The sequence below is a fragment of the Anthonomus grandis genome, chromosome 15 (genome assembly GCF_022605725.1).
Source record: "Anthonomus grandis grandis chromosome 15, icAntGran1.3, whole genome shotgun sequence".
Lineage (NCBI taxonomy): Eukaryota > Metazoa > Arthropoda > Insecta > Coleoptera > Curculionidae > Anthonomus > Anthonomus grandis.
This window is the reverse complement of record NC_065560.1, coordinates 888,506-908,887: the sequence shown is the minus strand read 5'-3', so window position 1 is coordinate 908,887 and position 20,382 is coordinate 888,506. Positions and strand designations below refer to the sequence as shown.

Below are 20,382 nucleotides of genomic sequence, written 5' to 3'. Positions count from 1 at the left end.
AGGGCCACACGACTGCTAGGCAGGTATATACCCACCTCGCTGCCAGGGCCGGCTATTATTGATTTTAATAATCTAGAAAATCGGCCTACCCTCGTTGTTTATGAAAAATGTACTGTATATTGATTTTTTGCTGTTCAGAGACAGTTTCAATGTGTCTAATAAGTTTTGAATCAAGGTCAGATCATTTTGGAACCGTGTCTTTACTTCTTGCAAGTATCATCTGCACAGGAAACTATGCAGATGATATGTAGATTCAATGTGGATTTAATATATAAAACCCTATCCGAAAAATGGTTGTTTAAGGGTGATTCATTTGTTAAACCATTATATCATAGTGTTCGTCAAAGATTCATGGGCCCTGCAAGGATTTAAAGAGAAAAAATTGGGTAAAAAGTGTCTTTTTTCGGTTTCTACCGCATTTCATGGTCCAGGCACGCCTTGAATCATCTTGAAATTTCACTTTTCTGAAGTAGTTAAACCCACTAGAGACGTAAAGCATCATTTCACGGTGATCGTCAAAGATTCATGAGGGGTGTTTGGGGTTTCTTCCAAAAGTTTTCAGCAGATTTTTCCAGGCAGTTGAATGAAATAATTTTTAAAACTTTCAAAAGCCATAAATGAGAATTTTTCATTAATTCCAGGCATTCGACGTTAATGTTCAGTTAATTTCCAGGCATTGAAATTTTATTGTTTAATTTTTTCCTCAAGTTTTACTTTTGTTCATTATGCATAACTTAAATGGACATGGTGCCCAAATTATTTGCTGCAACGTCTCCTTAAAGTAATCGGATTTGTTTGCCTGGAAGTTTAGGAAAACTACTTAATTTTTTGCCTAAAAATGACCTTTGGAGTTAAGAATCTTAGTTAAGGATTTAATTTTTTGACATGACTATAAGGTTAAGAAGTGGGTAAAAAGTGCCTTTTTCGCATTCTATTGCATTTCGTGGTCTAGGTACGCCTAGAAATAATTTTAAAATTTCACTTTTCTGAAGTAGTTAAAGCCACTAGATACGTAAAGCATCATTTCATTCAAATACAAAACATTTGTTTAATTGCCTGGAATAAATAAGAAATCACGTCCAGGCAGAGGAGATTTAGTTTAAAGAGCCTCATAACAATTCTCTCAACTGCCTGGAAAAAAATTAAAAATTACGTCCAGGCAGTTGAAAATTCACTATTGACTGCCTGGAAATTTACTGATTTACTTTCAAGTGCCCGAAATTAATTCTCTCAACTTCCTGAAGAAAATTAAAAAGGCACTAGGAGCACAATAAGAGAGAAAAAAAACTAATCCAGGAACTTCGAACACATTAAAACCGACATTAACCTCTGGAAAATTGGTAAGAAATCAGCCCAAACTGTCTGGAAAAAATGAAAAAATGTTATCCAGACAGTTGAAATTTTAGTGCAAAAAAAATGCTTGACAGGTTTATAACATCCAGGTTTTAATTTTTGATATTTAAAGTAAGAGGAAGGCATGTAAGCAGTACACTGCAGTGCTAAGTTGACATTTGATACCAAAATTACGATTACCTAAAAAAAAAATCACATCTAGGCTGTTAGAAATTGAGTTTAGAATTTCTGGAAAAAATAAATAAAATCCTTGGATTGTATATATAAACGTTTATAGTTCTAAAAGCGAAAAAGTTGCACTTTTAAGAACCTGTGACCGTATTTTTCAGTCCAGAAATTTTTCAGTCCAGAAAATTGAAATTTAAATTTTGACTGCCTGGAAATAAATTAAAAATTACGTCCAGGTCCTGAAAAAAAAAATTAGAAAATGCTTCGACTACTTGTAATAAATAAGAAATTACGTCTAGGCAGTTGAAAATTATTGATCGAGTTCGTGGACAAAAAATAAAAAAACTCCTTCGACTGCCTGGAAAAAAATTAAAAATTAGTTCCAGAAAGTTGAAATTTAAATTTTGACTGCCTGGAAATAAATACCAAACATTTCTTTAATTGCCTGGAATAAATAAGTAGTCACGCCCAAGCAGTGAAAGATTTAGTTTAAAGGGCCTGATAACTATTCTCTCAACTGCCTGGAAAAAAAATTAGAAATTACGTACAGGCAGTTAAAATTTCAATGTTGACTGCCTGAAAATAAATTAGCAAAATCCTTTAACTGCTTGTAATAAATAAGAAATTACGTCTAGGCAGTTGAAAATTATTGATCGAGTTCGTGGATGAAAATAAAAAACTCCTTCGGCTGCCTGGAAAAAAATGAAAAATTACGCCCAGAAAGTTGAAATTTTAATTTTGACTGCCTGAAAGTAAAATCCTCAACCCCATAACAAAGCAAGAAAGACACACAATTAATATAGAATCATCTGAAGAACACGATCATACTCTGAAAGAACTTTCACTTCTAATGGTGGGCAGACGAGACTCTTGATATCGACCAAAGCCACTTTCCCATAGTTGAATATTGTCGCTTTTAATATTATTACAATAATTATTACTGCGGTTTAGACGTAACTGCTTTCACTATACAGGAAGATCGTTTCTTTTCTTTTTTTTACGTTTAAATAATAATGCCATTATCTTAAACGGTTATGGGATTATTTAATTTATAATTGCATGCATTTCCGGTAACGGGTATTATTAATATTATTATGGGTCGATTTATTGATTATGTAAAGCGCAAGCAATAACCTTTATAGTATATTTAGTTATGTTGATTTTTGGGGATTATATGGGCACGTTTGAATTAAACATAATTTTAATCAAATTTAAAAGGATAAAAGTGTGCGCTAGTTAGTAGAGTTATAAAAATTAAAGCCTTGGAAAATGCCTTTTTTAACTGGAGAGTCTGGGATGTATGGAATGCAAGTGGATGACACTGACGACTTTCTTTGTATGGAGAAGTTTATTTGCCCATAAAAGACCTTGGATTAAATTTATTGCATAATTCTACTGTCTAGAGAAGGAAAGCACCGATGGATTTTCATGTCAAAAAAAATGCTTTTTTCAAGTTTCTACCGCATTTCATAGTCCAGGCACGCCTTGGATCATCTGGAAATTTCAGTTTTCTGAAGTAGTTAAATTCAATAGAGACGCAAAGCATCATTTCATAGCGATCGTCAAAGATTCATGGGTCTCACATGGGTTTAAAGGTCAAAAAGTGGGTAAAAATGCCTTTTTCTGGTTTCTACCGCATTTCATGGTCCAGACACGCCTTGGATCATTTTGAAATTTTACTTTTCTGAAGTGGATAAACCCACTAGAGACGCAAAGCATCATTTCATAGGGATCGTCAAAGATTCATGACTCTCACAAGGGTTTAAAGGTCTAAAAGTGGGTAAAAAGTGCTTTTTCTGGTTTCTACCGCATTTCATGGTCTAGGAACACTTCGGATCATTTTGAAATTTTACTTTTCTAAAGTAATTAAACCCACTAGAGACGTAAAGTTTTATTTCACAGTGATCGTCAAAGATTTATATGTCTCACAAGGGTTTAAAGGTCAAAAAGTTGGTAAAAATTGCCTTTTTTCACCTTCTATCGCATTTTATGGTCCATCGGTGCCTTGAATCATCTTAAAATTTCACTTTTCTAAAGTAGTTAAACCCACTAGAGACGTAAAGCATTATTTCATAGCGATCGTCAAAGATTCATGGGTCTCAGATGGGTTTAAAGGTCAAAAAGTGGGTAAAAAGTGCCTTTTTGTGGTTTGTACCGCATTTCATGGTCCAGGAACGCCTTGGATCATCTTGAAATGTCACTTTTCTAAAGAAGTTAAACCCACTGGAGACGTAAAGTATTATTTCATAGCGATCGTCAAAGATTCATGGGTCTCACATGGGTTTAAAGGTCAAAAAGTGGGTAAAAAGTGCCTTTTTCTGATTTCTACCGCATTTCATGGTCCAGGCACGCCTTGGATCATCTTAAAATTTCACTTTTTTAAAGTAATTTAGCCCACTAGAGACGCAAAGCATCATCCCACAGTGATCGCAAAGATTCATGGGTCTCACAAGGGTTTAAAAGTCAAAAGGTGGTTAAAAAGTGCCTTTTTCTGGTTTCTACCGCATTTCATGGTCCAGGCACGCCTTGGATCATCTTAAAATTTCACTTTTTTAAAGTAATTTAGCCCACTAGAGACGCAAAGCATCATCCCACAGTGATCGCAAAGATTCATGGGTCTCACAAGGGTTTAAAAGTCAAAAGGTGGTTAAAAAGTGCCTTTTTCTGGTTTCTACCGCATTTCATGGTCCAGGCACGCCTTGAATCATATTGAAATTTAACTTTTCTAAAGTAGTTATACCCACTAGAGACGTAAAGCATCATTTCACAGTGATCATCAAAGATTCATGAGTCTCACAGGAGTTTAAAGGTCAAAAAATGGGTAAAAAGTGCCTTTTCTGGTTTCTACCGTATTTCATAGTCCGGGGATGCCTTGAATCATTTTAAATTATTATTAAGCATTATTAAGTTATCTTGATTTTTGGGCACTATATTGGGCACGTTAATTAAACATAATTTTAATCAAATTTAAAGGGATAAAAGAATGCACTAATTAATACAGTTATATGAATTATAAAACCTCGGAAAATGCCTATTTTTTTTTATACCAAAATTTAGCTCCTAAGTTCCCGATATTTTTATTTTATTTAATGTATGGACTTTTCATGGACAATTAATTTTTCTAGAGATTTCAATAAATTTGTAGCCATTTTCCTATTATTAGTAAATAATTTTTAATTGTTTAATGCGGTTTTCTAGACACCATATGGTGAATTTTAACTCTTTATATAAAAAAAATCCCAATAGTTTTCTGTTAACTTGACCTTAACGTATACAGATTGAATGAGATTCTAAAGGACGAGTATTATAATGGTTTTTGTCTACTAGTTTATTAAGTTGGGGTGAGCCCTAGAAAAAGCACCCTTATATCGAGTTCCAAAACCAGTTGTTAAAAATGGTTATCAACGGGTCTCTATTAGGGGTTGAAATTATAACGAATTTTTTAAATAATTTTCAAAAATTGCCTTCCATTCTTGACCCTGGCCGTCCCAAAATTATAATATTTTTTTTTGGATCCCAGAACCGGGTCAAAATTGACCCTTTTAAAATTTTTATTTGAAAAAATATGGGAATCATAATAAAAGATGTTTCTATATTTTGCTTTAGGTTTATTACAAAAATTAACACCTTGTAAATACATTTACAATCAAGCAAAGCAATAAATTGGAAATATAGGCAACTTATCTTGTTAAGATCTGTAGAAAAGGAAGTTTTAGCATATATCTATTTATCCCAAAACTGGGTCCAATACCAAATAAAGCATTATTATAATAAAATTTGAGAATTCATGGACGCTCACTGAAAAAAACTCAGGTAAGCAAAAGATATTTCAGGATTTTTAAGTTTCGGGTCATCGAAGTACCCATATTCGGTACCGCGAGGGTTAACTGAACAAACATTCGCAATTATGACAAGTGTACTGGCACGAAAATTTAAAACTCCATAAATATTCACCTAAATTACTGTCTAAATATTAATCAGATAATAAAAAAAGATACATATAACTGTTTCAAGTTCATTACGACGGTCGTCACCTCCTCGACAAATAACATATTCATTTATCACAAAATTCTCGGGTTGGATTAAGTTCGGGAGAGATGCTTGCTCTCCTCTCTCTCTCTCGCGGGCGCTATAAAAATACTCGACAATAATGGTCATTGACCTTCTCGACAAAAAATAAAACCATTTAGATTTTTATAATGTGTGTATTTGTCTCGACCGTGTAACGCGAGTTCTACTTTGAGATAACGATATGATCGAAACACTCTTGGAATCGGGAAAATTCACTTCGCAGTTGAAAATAATGAAATGACAAGAGTTTGGCGCCCAACATGGAAAATTCACTTCACTATTGATTCGTTGAAATAATCAGTTTGGCGCCTAACATTTATAGTAAACATTGAGCCGGGACATTAAAGATTATCAAGGTGGTAGCACTGGTTCTTATTCAGGAAGTGGATGTATTAACATTGACAATAGCCCGCGTATTAATTTAAATTGAATATGACTCAAGCAACACATTATATATTATTATTGTTAAATGTATATTTTTTTTTACAATTTTTTAGTATATTTTTGGTCAAGGTTTATTTAATAAATTGTAGAATATATGTATATTATATACGATTCTGTTTACAAGAGTAAGAGAATTTCGGCATTTAAAAAAATTGACACGGGATTCATATATCTAAATTCTTCTGAAAAATCACTGTTTTTCGTCTATATTATCCAACCTAATAAGGTTGTTTTTATACTAAAAATTTAAATATATAAAATTATATCAAATTAAAACAAGCAGTGCAATTAAATTAAATATTGCATATATATTTTCTGCGGAAACATTGTTTTTCATTTAAAAAACCCTTGCCCTCCCACCCACCCCACACTACTTACCAGTAAAAAAATCCTTTGAAGAATCACTGTTTTTTGTTCATAATATCCAATTTAATAGCACTGTTTTTGTATTAAATATTTATTAAAATACATATATATAATTATATAAAATTTAAATAAACAAACTGTGTTATTAAATTGGATTTTAACGATGAAAGCGCTATTATTTATACGTATTTAAATTGGAAAACAATGATTTTTAAAAACAATTTCTTACTGGAAAATAATGTGGGGTGGGTGGGGGGCTAATGGTAGGATTAATGAAAAACGTTTTTTTTGCATAAAATTGCTTTTTTTAATTAAATGCACATTTCACTTTTAATTAAACATTGTTTCAAAATTTTGTTACATTTTTTTTTAATTAAAAAAAAAAGCATTTTTTACGATTAAATTCATTTAACGAAATTTTTATTAAAATCCTTAAAAGTGGCGAAAAACAAACAAATTTCCTCATTAAGATTACATATGAATCTGTTTATTCAATTTACCCTCAATTTTAATTTTTTCTTGTTCAATTAAATGCATAGTCTACTCTTAATTAAAAATTGGTTACATTTTTGATTTATTTAATTAATTGATAATTTTTAAACTAAATTTGCCTCATTTTTGCCTATTTTCCAAATTTCTGGATTACTCCTCTTAATTTTATTTTTTGCCTTTAAAGTTGGCATTTTTCATATCTTTCAAGTGAGCTGTTTTTCATGATTTCCAGGCCTTTCTTTGTTTTTTTTTCAGGTTATTTTACCCAATTTTCCACGTTTTCTTGAATATCTAAAGTAATTGTTCGTATTATTCCAGGCACTTGAGATCTATTTAATGATATCCAGATCCGGACTTTTCGAGTCATTTTCTCTATTTTCCAGAACACTGACGTAATTTGGTGCTAAATATTTAATGTTTTATATTATTCCAGATATTGAAAGTCGCGTTTTGATGATTTGCCGACAAATTTTTTATATTTTTTCGGGAATTTCGAAAAAATATATAAATAATAATTATTATTATTCCAGGCATTAGGAATAATCCTTCATTTTATTCTTTGGCATTTGTAAGTATACTAAATATTTATATATCAAATTTAAATAAACAGTGCTATTTAATTAAATGTTGCATATATATTTTCTGCAAAAACATTGTTTTTCATCAACAGAACCCTTACCCCCCCACCCACCCCACATTACTTACCAGTAAGAATTTCTCTTGAAAAATCACCGTTTTGCGTCCATAATTTCCAATCTAAGAGCACTGTTTTTATATTAAATATTTATTAATATACTATATAACACTTAAATAAACAAACTGTGTTATTACATTGGATTTTAACGACGAAAGCGCTATTATTTATACGTATTTAAACTGAAAAACAATGATTTTCAAAAACAATTTCTTACTGGAAAATAATGTAGGGTGGGTGGGGGGGCAAGGGTAAGATTAACGAAAAACGTTTTTTTTTGCATTAAATTTCTTTTTTTAATTAAATGCACATTTCACTTTTAATTAAAAATTGTTTTAAAATTTTATTACATTTTTATTTAATAAAAAAAAGCATTTTTTACAATTAAATTGATTTAACGAAATTTTTATAAAAATCATTGAAAGGGGCAAAAGACAAAAAAATTTCCTCATTAAGATCACATATGAATCTGTTTATTCAATTTACCCTCCTTTTTAATTTTTCTTGTTCAATTAAATACCTATTCTACTCTTAATTAAAAATTGGTTTAATTTTCCTTTTATTTGATTAATTTATCGTTTTTAAACTAAATTTGCCTTATTTTTTGCCTATATTCCAAATTGTTGAATTTCTTCTCTTAATTGAATTTTTTGCCTTTAAAGTTTCTTTTGGGCATTTTTTATGATTTCCAGGCCTTTTTAAATATTTTCTTTGGGTTTTTTCCAGGTTATTTTACCCAATTTTCCACATTTTTTAAATATCTAAAGTAATTTTTCGTGTTATTCCAGGCACTTGAGATCTATTTGATGATATCCAAATCCGGACTTTTCGAGTCATTTTCTCTCTTTTCCAGAACACTGACGTAATTTGGTCCTAAATATATAAAGTTTTATATGTTATTCCAGATATTGCAAGTCGCGTTTTGATGATTTGCCGACTAATTTTTTATATTTTTTCTGGAATTTCAAAAAAATATATAAATAATTATTATTAGTATTCCAGGCATTAGGAATAATCCTTCATAATATTCTTTGGCATTTGTAAGTATACTAAATATTTATATATAAAATTATATCAAATTTAAATAAACAGTGCTATTAAATTAAGTATTGCATATATATTTTCTGCAAAAACATTGTTTTTCATCAACACAACCCTTGCCCCCCCCCCACCCACCCCACACTACTTACCAGTAAGAATTTCTCTTGAAAATTCACCGTTTTTCGTCCATAATATACAATCTAAGAGCACTGTTTTTATATTAAATATTTATGAATATACTATATAACATTTAAATAAACAAACTGTGTTATTAGATTGGATTTTAACGACGAAAGCGCTAATATTTATACGTATTTAAATTGGAAAACAATGATTTTCAAAAACAATTTCTTACTGTTAAATAATGTGGGGTGGGTGGGGGGCTCATGGTAGGATTAATGAAAAACGGTTTTTTTTGCATAAAATTGCTTTTTTTAATTAAATGCACATTTTACTTTTAATTAAAAATTGTTTTAAAATTTTATTACATTTTTTTAATTAAAAAAAAAGCATTTTTTACGATTAAATTCATTTAACGAAATTTTTATTAAAATCCTTAAAAGTGGCGAAAAACAAAAAATGTCCTCATTAAGATCACATATGAATCTGTTTATCCAATTTACCGTCAATTTCATTTGATTAAATGCATGCTAATAAACAGTGCTATTAAATTAAATATAGCATATATATTTTCTGCAAAAACATTGTTTTTTTATTAACACAACCCTTGCCCCCCCCACCCACCCCACATTACTTACCAGTAAGAATTTCTCTTGAAAAATCACCGTTTTCGTCCATAATATCCAATCTAAGAGCACTGTTTTTGTATTAAATATTTATTAATATACTATATAACATTTAAATAAACAAACTGTGTTACTAGATTGGATTTTAACGATAAAAGCACTATTATTTATACGTATTTAAATTGGAAAACAATGATTTTTAAAAACAATTTCTTAATGGTAAATAATGTGGGGTGGGTGGGGGGCTAAGGGTAGGATTATTGAAAAACGTTTTTTTTGCAGAAAATATATGCTTGAGAAAAAAATGCGTTTTAAAGAAAATATAGGTAATAAAAAAATATACAGTTCTTTTATCTCATATACCCTTAGGGTTTTTGAGCAAAACGTGAAAAAACAAATACGAATTTGTAAAACACAAATGTATAATACAAATCTGTAGTAAAGTTATTAAAAAAAATTTTTTTATTCAAGTTTTAACGCCTTGTACATCCAAAAGTGAGACGTCTAAAAATACATTCATATAAAAAAAATCTTACTTTTTATTGGAGAATCACCCTGTAAAATTTATATCTCTATAGTAAGTTCCTGAACACTCGATATAATATACCACAATTCAACCTTTATTATAAATAGATATATTTACTATATCCACAATTATTTACTGATTAAAATAAAGGTTTAAGGTAATAAAATATGAATATATAAAAGCATAAGTAAATATTCATTCATTTATTTCAAACAACTGCCAAAAAAAACTGTAGGCATAAATTATCTGACCCTCAACCCGAATGAGGATCAGGGCCTCCCAATAGGATCACAGGAAGAACGACGCATGCATCCTAAAAATGTTACGAGAGGAATATTATATACTCGTCACACCATGTGAGTGTGCACTATATACTTCTGACCTAATTTACCCTCAACCCTTTTGTTTACTACACCGTATGAACTTCAAAACGCTTTAGGGGATGCCAGTTTGTTTTTTTTTAATAATTATTTTACGCACGTTGCGTAAAATTGCGTTTTATCTTAAACTGTTTGCGAAGTTGAAATTAGGGTAATAAATATAAGTAAGGTAATGGTAATGTACGAAGTAATACACTAAAAATGTCTCTTTAAACATACCCAAATTGCCAAGAAATTGGGTATTTGTATGAAGTTTAAAAGAGATATAAAATAAATTTATGAAAAAACTAAATATAGGTGGGTATAAAAAAAAATTGAATAATTGATTGATATTTATTACTTATTTATACATGTACTCTTGCTGACTAAATATGTTGTTGAATTAGCTTTATGAACACTATTATTAATATTATATGTATTTTTATTTTTATTAATTTTTTGGGAAATTTTTTGTTTTTGTATGTAGCTATTTATGCTAAATAAAGATTATTATTATTATTATTATTATTATTATTATTCTTATTATTATTAATAAAAGAAAATTAATGAGCAATTTAATGCAATTTTTCAATTCATAGAATTAAATATAAATGAGATTTGAAAGCAATTTTAAATTTAAATTAAAATTTAAAGGTTAAAAAATTGACTCAATTCGTTGATGTGAATTTTAATTTTAAGTCATTTCATCTTAATATTTTTTTTTGAATTGACGATTTTTAGGGATTTTAATTTCTTATCAAATTTTAATTCTGTAACTTTAAAATAAATTATTTCTAAATCTTGGATTTTTTTTTAAATTCATGTAAAATATAAAACATTACTCGGCAAATCATCAATCCGACTGGAAATGCCTAGAAATGAATAACATTAGACGTTAAATATTTATGAGCAAATTATGTTAATGTTCTGGTAAACGTTAAGAATATTACTCGAAAAGTCCGGATCTGGATATCATGAAATAGATCTCAAGTGCCTGGACTAACACGAAAAAATACGTTAGATGTTTAAAAAAAAACAAAGAAAATAACTAGAAAGGCCTGAAAATTTAATTGTCAAAAATCCTTTTTTTTTTTAAATAAAGAAAAATCTAATAAAATTTTAAAACAATTTTTAATTAAAAGTAAAATGTGCATTTAATTAAAAAAAGCAATTTTATGCAAAAAAAAACGTTTTTCATTAATCCTACCATTAGCCCCCCACCCACCCCACATTATTTACCAGTAAGAAATCGTTTTTAAAAATCATTGTTTTCCAATTTAAATACGTATAAATAATAGCGCTTTCATCGTTAAAATCCAATTTAATAACACAGTTTGTTTATTTAAATGTTATATAGTATATTAATAAATATTTAATACAAAAACAGTGCTCTTAGATTGGAAATTATGGACGAAAAACGGTGATTTTTCAAGAGAAATTCTTACTGGTAAGTAATGTGGGGTGGGTGGGGGGGCAAGGGTTGTGTTAATAAAAAAACAATGTTTTTGCAGAAAATATATATGCAATATTTAATTTAATAGCACTGTTTATTAGCATGCATTTAATCAAATGAAATTGAAGGTAAATTGGATAAACAGATTCATATGTGATCTTAATGAAGAAAATTTTTTTGTTTTTCGCCACTTTCAAGGATTTTAATAAAAATTTCGTTAAATGAATTTAATCGTAAAAAATGCTTTTTTTTTTAATTAAAAAAAATGTAATAAAATTTTAAAACAATTTTTAATTAAAAGTGAAATGTGCATTTAATTAAAAAAAGCAATTTTATGCAAAAAAAAACGTTTTTTATTAATCCTACCCTTAGCCCCCCACCCACCCCACATGATTGACCAGTAAGAAATTGTTTTTAAAAATCATTGTTTTCCAATTTAAATATGTATAAATAATAGTGCTTTTATCGTTAAAATCCAATCTAGTAACACAGTTTGTTTATTTAAATGTTATATAGTATATTCATAAATATTTAATACAAAAACAGTGCTCTTAGATTGGATATTATGGACGAAAAACGGTGATTTTTCAAAAGAAATTCTTACTGGTAGGTAATGTGGGGTGGGTGGGGGGGCAAGGGTTGTGTTAATAAAAAAACAATGTTTTTGCAGAAAATAAATATGCAATATTTAATTTAATAGCACTGTTTATTTAAATTTGATATAATTTTATATATAAATATTTACTATATTTACAAATGCCAAAGAATAAAATGAAGAATTATTCCTAATGCCTGGAATACTAATAATAATTATTTATAAATTTTTTCGAAATTCCCGAAAAATATAAAAAATTAGTCTGAAAATCATCAAAACTCGACTTGCAATATCTAGAATAACATATAAAACATTCAATATTTAGGAACAAATTACGTCAGTGTTCTGGAAACAGAGAAAATGACTCAAAAAGTTCGGATCTGGAAATTTGGAAAATAGGCAAAAATGAGGCAAATTTAGTTAAAAAATTATTAATTAATTAAATAAAAAGATTAAACTAGATCTAAATCAAATTAATTGAACAAGAAAAATGAAAATTGAGGGTAAATTGAATAAACAGATTCATATGTGATCTTAATAAGATTTTTTTTTTAATTCGTCACTTCTTAAGGGTTATAATAAAAAATTTCGTTAAATGAATTTAATTGTAAGAAATGCTTTTTTTTTATTAAAAAAAATGTAATAATATTTTAAAACAATTTTTAAGTAAAAGTGAAATGTACATTTAATAAAAAAAAGAAATTTAATGCAAAAAAATCGTTTTTTATTAATCCTACCATTAGCCCCCCACCCACCCCACATTATTTACCAGTAAGAAATCGTTTTTAAAAATCATTGTTTTCCAATTTAAATACGTATAAATAATAGCGTTTTCATCGTTAAAATCCAATCTAATAACACATTTGTTTATTTAAATGTTTATAGTATATTCGTAAATATTTAATACAAAAACAGTGCTATTAGATTGGATATTATAGAGGAAAAACGGTGATTTTTCAAGAGAAATACTTACTGGTAAGTAATGTGGGGTGGGTGGGGGGGCAAGGGTTGTGTTGATAAAAAACAATGTTTTTGCAGAAAATATATATGCAACATTTAATTTAATAGCACTGTTTATTAGCATGCATTTAATCAAATGAAATTGAGGGTAAATTGAATAAACAGATTCATATGTGATCTTAATAAGGATATATTTTTTAATTCGCCAAATTTTATTTATTTAAAAAAATGCCTTTTTTTAAATTTAAAAGAAATGTAATAAATTGTTAAAACAATTTTTAATTAAAAGTGAAATGTGCATTTAATTAAAAAAATTAAATAATATGAATTTTAAATTAATTATAATTTTGAATTTGCTTATTTTCCCTAAACATCTTTCCTTCCTGTTTCAATAAAAATTGTAATTATGTAAATTTAATTTGCAAAAAATGTTTTTTTTTAGAAATTATCTCTATTTTTTTTTTGCTAAAAATGAATGTATAATTATTGTAGTTATAGACTTTTATCAAAATTTATAATTAATACAAAATATTGAAATTAATTAAAACAAAAATCAATATAAAAGCCAAAAGATATATTGTCGGATTTAAAAAAAAATTAATTTTAATTTTATTAGTAGTTAATTTAAAATTTAATACAATACTATATTTAATGAAAATTTAAAAAACTTTTAACAAAAATCAAATGCTATGATTTATAATTTAAAATACTTTAATTTAACTTTATATTTTTTAAATATCTAAATCTAGATACGTTTCAAGATATTACCAAAAAAGAAGCGAATATACAAATTGGGTTGTTTAATTAATTCAATTAATTAAAAATTCTAGCTAAATTAAAATTCAAATATGTACATTTTTCTTTAAATTAATTAGATATTTAAAATTAAAAATGTATTTTATAGACTTTTGAAATAATATTTAACCAAATTTAAAATATGCATTTTAAATAGAAATTTAAGAAACTGATTTAATTATTGTAAATTAAAATAATTATGATTTGAATAATATGAATTATCAAATAAAAAATCAAAGAACTTATAAATAATATTTATTAAATTGTTCAAATTTTAATTTGTGATACTTAATTTAATTTTTCTTTGTACTTTGTTTAGCAACTTTTCAGTAATTTAAAAACTAACATAAAAAAATTTAATTTAAAGTAAAAAACCAATTTCGAAAAAATTGACATAATAAAATTTACATTAATTAAGTAATTTTAATTAATAGATTAATAATAAGACACTTCACCCTGAAGAATATCTCAAGCCCCTAATTTAAATTAAAAAATTAACAACTTTTTAAAATTACGATTAAATAAAGTTAAAATCCTTTTAATCTAGAGGCAGTATTAATGCACTAAATTATGCAAAAAAATTCATAAGCTGTAAAATATAATTAAATTTTCATTTGGATATTGTTTGAATTGAATTATAATTTAATCTAGAAATGAATACATTTTTATATTTAAATTTAATTAAACAATTTTTTTTTAAATTAATTAAAGCAAAAAAAATAATTAATTAATTAAATATTTATTTGAAAAAATATATGTAGAAAAATTTTAAATTAAAAACGAATCATGCTTATAGAATGTTGATGGTCGTGTGTAGTGAATTTAATTAAAATTTAATAAATAAAATGTATTTTTCACAACTAGTTAATAAATGAAAATAATTATTAGGTACAATCACAATATTATAATTAATTAATGGTCTAAAAACACTTAACGTTTATCTAAATTTAATTTAATTTTTTTTTCCAAAACAGAGACGATTTTAATATAAAGTAAATAAAAAATATTTTCGCAACAATTAACCGAATAAAAAAAAATAAAATTTATTGAAAATTTAAATGAACTAATTAAATATTTAATTAAAATAGACTGTTAAAATAATTTGTAATTACAATTCAAATAACGCAAAAAAAAAATAAGGAAATCAAGTTTTAATTGAGTACTTATAACAGATTTTATTTACCTATATATACATACAGTATCATATTAAATACTATATATTATGTATAAGAGAAACGATCCAGATATAAAGGGCGCTATTTAAGTATGCACAAATAACTTGACTCCCAGGGGTGTTAAATTTAATTAAACAAAATTAGTTTGTTGAACATCTTAAATATTCATTATCCAATTTTCTTGGCAACGTAGTTTACACTAGTAACATAGTGTTGATTTTTTATATAAATGACTCTATTTGACTAGAAAAATGCATATCACCTTGATGGATTTTTTAGGTCATTTCCAACCCTTAATTTATATGGTTTATTTTAGGGCTTATTTATTGTTGTTATAATTGTTAATAAAAAAAAATCATTTCCAAAAAAAAATTCTCATGTTTTTTTATATAGTCTAGAGATTCAAAAATGGGTCTAATATATATAATAACTCCACTTCAATTACTGACTATTTTATTCAAAAATTCAGAAAAATTCAGTGGCGTGCAATCGCGTATTTTTCCAATTAAAAAAAAAGTCCCCTGTATGCATTTCCAACTTCTGAGTCGGCCATATTATCTATTATTACGTCAACAACTTAAGACCTGACATACATTCATAGATCTCAATGCCACCACCAATAAAAGAGAGCAAACTGAGCCTCACTACAAACAAAATATGTTTAAAGGGCCAACATCAATTAATTCCTAAAGAATTATATAATAAAACAGTTGAAACTAATTAAAAATTATAATAAAAATAAGAAAATAAAATCGGAAGGAGACGTAACGATGACATTTAGTTGGACAGTGCGCAACCGTAAGCGCCGCCCACCATCACTGACCTACATTACGGCAGGAGGGGCAATGACCTTTCCTGCGATCACCCATTTCAATCGCATTTTTTTTATTTATTCGAAATTTTACTACTTACATTTTTTTTACGGGGTCGAAGAACTTTATCTCTAGCAGATAAATATTAAGTTAAACGTTGACGGTAGTTGCGTTGACTTAACCCCTCGCGTTCCTGCTTAAATTACTTCGGATGGATCCACTTTTTATGTAACGTCAGTTTTTCCTGCTGGAGCACTTTTAAAAAAAAAAAAACACTATCGAGTTTAAAAATAATAACAATCGCGGCTATCGAAGCATGCACACTATTAAATAATAATAATAAAACAAACGAAAGTCCTGCGGCTCTCAGTTCACTTTTTAATGTACACACCATCATCAGAATGTGTGCGGGAGGACGCGCGCGCACCTACTACCCGGTTAAAAAAAATTAAATTTTTAATTAAAAAATTCATTTTTTTCATATATATATTATATTAAATATAACACGTTAATATAGGAAGAGAGGAGAGCTGTGGTAGCTGTGGGGCGCTCTCTATGCCGACACTGTGCGCGAGGTGAATGACCTGTGGCTTACGACATCGCGTATCGTTGCTGCTGCTGCTGCTGCTGCTGCTGCTCCTGCCGGTGGTGGTGGTAGTGGTGGTGGGGTGCCGGTGGGGCAAGAGGGAACACCACGCGAGAATGAATATTCTCCTCCTATGTTTTTCCTATACGTTGCTCGCGCACCGGCGGCGTTTACGACGCCGCTGTTGCGTCTTTACGTTTCCGCTTTTGCTTATCCCGCGTAATGATAACGAGGAAATTTTTTAATGATGCGTGCGAAAACGGTTGACTATTAGTTATTGAAAAAATCATCTGCCAATTTTGGGGTTAAAAATTGACTTTTTCCAAATTTTCAAAATGCGCTCATTCCCTTAGCTCTGCTCGGATCCTGTTATAACCCGGTGTTTTCGTAATCTAGATGATCAGAATAAGACGCTGGTATGCTTAGTTTGACTTCGAAAAAAATCAATTTTTGGTGAAAAAATTCGATTCGGGGGTATACCAGAAAAATGAAAAAACCCAAACTTTGACGGTCGATATCTCGGCTTCTATGGGAGCTGTCATAAAATTTCCAACGGTTTTGTCTTAGTTTCGTCATTCTGAATCCAACGAGACCATCCGCAAGATCGTAGCTTTTACGATAGCCGAGATATGGCATTTTTGATGCCCATTTTTGGCCTCAAAAACGGACGTCGAAAACGACTTTTTCAGGATTTTCAAAGTGCTCTCATTCCCTTAATTCTGCTCGGATCCTGTTATAACCCGGTGTTTTCGTAATCTAGGCGACCCAATTAAGACGCTGGTATACTTAGTTTGATTTCGAAAAAAATCAATTTTTGGTGAAAAAATTCGATACGGGGGGGTATACCCGAAAAATGAAAAAACCCAAACTTTGAAGATCGATATCTCGGCTTCTATGGGAGCTATCGGGAAAATTCCAACGGCTTTGTCTTAGTTTCGTCATTCCAAATCCAACGAGACCATCCGCAAGGTCGTAGCTCTTACGATAGCTGAGATATGGCATTTTTGATGCCCATTTTTGGCCTCAAAAACGGACGTCGAAAACGACGTTTTCAGGATTTTCAAAGTGCTCTCATTCCCTTAATTCTGCTCGGATCCTGTTATAACCCGGTGTTTTCGTAATCTAGGCGACCCAATTAAGACGCTGGTATACTTAGTTTGATTTCGAAAAAAATCAATTTTTGGTGAAAAAATTCGATACGGGGGGGTATACCCGAAAAATGAAAAAACCCAAACTTTGGAGTTTGATATCTCGGCTCCTATGGGAGCTATCGGGAAAATTCCAACGGCTTTGTCTTAGTTTCGTCATTCCAAATCCAACGAGACCATCCGCAAGGTCGTAGCTCTTACGATAGCCGAGATATGGCATTTTTGATGCCCATTTTTGGCCTCAAAAACGGACGTCGAAAACGACTTTTTCAGGATTTTCAAAGTGCTCTCATTCCCTTAATTCTGCTCGGATCCTGTTATAACCCGGTGTTTTCGTAATCTAGGCGACTTAATTAAGACGCTGGTATACTTAGTTTGATTTCGAAAAAAAACAATTTTTGGTGAAAAATTTCGATACGGGGGGGTATACCCGAAAAATGAAAAAACCCAAACTTTGAAGATCGATATCTCGGCTTCTATGGGAGCTATCGGGAAAATTCCAACGGCTTTGTCTTAGTTTCGTCATTCCAAATCCAACGAGACCATCCGCAAGGTCGTAGCTCTTACGATAGCCGAGATATGGCATTTTTGATGCCCATTTTTGGCCTCAAAAACGGACGTCGAAAACGACTTTTTCAGGATTTTCAAAGTGCTCTCATTCCCTTAATTCTGCTCGGATCCTGTTATAACCCGGTGTTTTCGTAATCTAGGCGACTTAATTAAGACGCTGGTATACTTAGTTTGATTTCGAAAAAAAACAATTTTTGGTGAAAAATTTCGATACGGGGGGGTATACCCGAAAAATGAAAAAACCCAAACTTTGAAGATCGATATCTCGGCTTCTATGGGAGCTATCGGGAAAATTCCAACGGCTTTGTCTTAGTTTCGTCATTCCAAATCCAACGAGACCATCCGCAAGGTCGTAGCTCTTACGATAGCTGAGATATGGCATTTTTGATGCCCATTTTTGGCCTCAAAAACGGACGTCGAAAACGACGTTTTCAGGATTTTCAAAGTGCTCTCATTCCCTTAATTCTGCTCGGATCCTGTTATAACCCGGTGTTTTCGTAATCTAGGCGACCCAATTAAGACGCTGGTATACTTAGTTTGATTTCGAAAAAAATCAATTTTTGGTGAAAAAATTCGATACGGGGGGGTATACCCGAAAAATGAAAAAACCCAAACTTTGAAGGTCGATATCTCGGCTTCTATGAAAGCTATCGGGAAAATTCCAACGGCTTTGTCTTAGTTTCGTCATTCCCAATCCAACGAGACCATCCGCAAGGTCGTATCTCTTACGATAGCTGAGATATGGCATTTTTGATGCCCATTTTTGGCCTCAAAAACGGACGTCGAAAACGACTTTTTCAGGATTTTCAAAGTGCTCTCATTCCCTTAATTCTGCTCGGATCCTGTTATAACCCGGTGTTTTCGTAATCTAGGCGACCCAATTAAGACGCTGGTATACTTAGTTTGATTTCGAAAAAAATCAATTTTTGGTGAAAAAATTCGATACGGGGGGGTATACCCGAAAAATGAAAAAACCCAAACTTTGAAGGTCGATATCTCGGCTTCTATGAAAGCTATCGGGAAAATTCCAACGGCTTTGTCTTAGTTTCGTCATTCCCAATCCAACGAGACCATCCGCAAGGTCGTATCTCTTACGATAGCTGAGATATGGCATTTTTGATGCCCATTTTTGGCCTCAAAAACGGACGTCGAAAACGACTTTTTCAGGATTTTCAAAGTGCTCTCATTCCCTTAATTCTGCTCGGATCCTGTTATAACCCGGTGTTTTCGTAATCTAGGCGACCCAATTAAGACGCTGGTATACTTAGTTTGATTTCGAAAAAAATCAATTTTTGGTGAAAAAATTCGATACGGGGGGGTATACCCAAAAAATGAAAAAACCCAAACTTTGAAGATCGATATCTCGGCTTCTATGGGAGCTATCGGGAAAATTCCAACGGCTTTGTCTTAGTTTCGTCATTCCAAATCCAACAAGACCATCCGCAAGGTCGTAGCTCTTACGATAGCCGAGATATGGCATTTTTGATGCCCATTTTTGGCCTCAAAAACGGACGTCGAAAACGACTTTTTCAGGATTTTCAAAGTGCTCTCATTCCCTTAATTCTGCTCGGATCCTGTTATAACCCGGTGTTTTCGTAATCTAGGCGACCCAATTAAGACGCTGGTATACTTAGTTTGATTTCGAAAAAAATCAATTTTTGGTGAAAAAATTCGATACGGGGGGGTATACCCGAAAAATGAAAAAACCCAAACTTTGAAGGTCGATATCTCGGCTTCTATGAAAGCTATCGGGAAAATTCCAACGGCTTTGTCTTAGTTTCGTCATTCCCAATCCAACGAGACCATCCGCAAGGTCGTATCTCTTACGATAGCTGAGATATGGCATTTTTGATGCCCATTTTTGGCCTCAAAAACGGACGTCGAAAACGACTTTTTCAGGATTTTCAAAGTGCTCTCATTCCCTTAATTCTGCTCGGATCCTGTTATAACCCGGTGTTTTCGTAATCTAGGCGACCCAATTAAGACGCTGGTATACTTAGTTTGATTTCGAAAAAAATCAATTTTTGG

The 20,382-nt window shown here is 30.2% G+C and overlaps 1 protein-coding gene across 1 annotated transcript in view; it reads right to left on the bottom strand.

Moving 5' to 3' along the window:
* Positions 1 to 16,898, bottom strand: part of LOC126745060 (hormone receptor 4) — a 104,913-nt gene extending 88,015 nt beyond the window's left edge. Inside the window, exon 1 of the mRNA XM_050452744.1 lies at positions 16,151 to 16,898. The gene's annotated coding sequence lies outside the window, so the exon portion shown is untranslated. The remainder of the gene's footprint in view (positions 1 to 16,150) is intronic.
* Between the last annotated feature and the right edge of the window lie 3,484 nt (positions 16,899 to 20,382).